The 556-nt window shown below is 49.3% G+C and overlaps 1 protein-coding gene across 1 annotated transcript in view; it reads left to right on the top strand.

Moving 5' to 3' along the window:
• Positions 1–242: 242 nt before the first annotated feature.
• ARHGEF5 (Rho guanine nucleotide exchange factor 5) overlaps positions 243–556 on the top strand; it is a 38,161-nt gene continuing 37,847 nt past the window's right edge. The window contains 1 exon segment of the mRNA XM_035892086.1: positions 243–325. The gene's annotated coding sequence lies outside the window, so the exon portion shown is untranslated.

The following is a 556-nucleotide window of genomic DNA, read 5'->3' as shown; positions in this document are numbered from 1 at the left end:
GGACACCTGAGAATGGCAGCTGCGGATTCAGATTTTTAATACAACCTACAGAGTTCTTCTACCCACGTCCTGCTCAATTTCTTCTGAGTCCAGGTGTTTAATTCATTTACATTGATTTGACGATCTCGGACGTAATCCCGAGAGCTCTCAGGGCTGCTGCTGCAGAGGCAAAGCCCCGCCACGTGTAGCAAGGACAACTCGCCCCAACACCTGGCGCTTTTCCTTAAAACCCCAGGCTGCCTGTTGGGAGGAAATACAAAGCAGGAGGGTTCCTGTGTACAAAGTTAAGGAGTGACCTTAAGGAGCGGGGAAACAAGAGACTCAGGTACTGAAGAAAAAAGAAAAAAAAGAAGCCTCTCTGTTTCTTGAGCCAGTCTGGGTACCTGGGATCACCTGGGATCAGCGGGTCAGGCGTACCTGCTCTGCTTTGGCCCTGGAGGCAAAACAACCAAGCGCCGAGCACCTTTTCACCCCCAAATCCGAGGGAGACGCAGCTATTGCCCCAGTTGCAATTTAAAAAAAAAAAAAAAAAAAAAAGGCAAAACACCTTGGCACC

Source organism: Egretta garzetta, unplaced genomic scaffold (assembly GCF_000687185.1).
Source record: "Egretta garzetta isolate BGI_Z169 unplaced genomic scaffold, ASM68718v1 scaffold293, whole genome shotgun sequence".
In the NCBI taxonomy this organism is placed as follows: domain Eukaryota; kingdom Metazoa; phylum Chordata; class Aves; order Pelecaniformes; family Ardeidae; genus Egretta; species Egretta garzetta.
The sequence above is the reverse complement of the archived record's forward strand: the minus strand, read 5'-3'. Positions and strand labels throughout refer to the sequence as shown.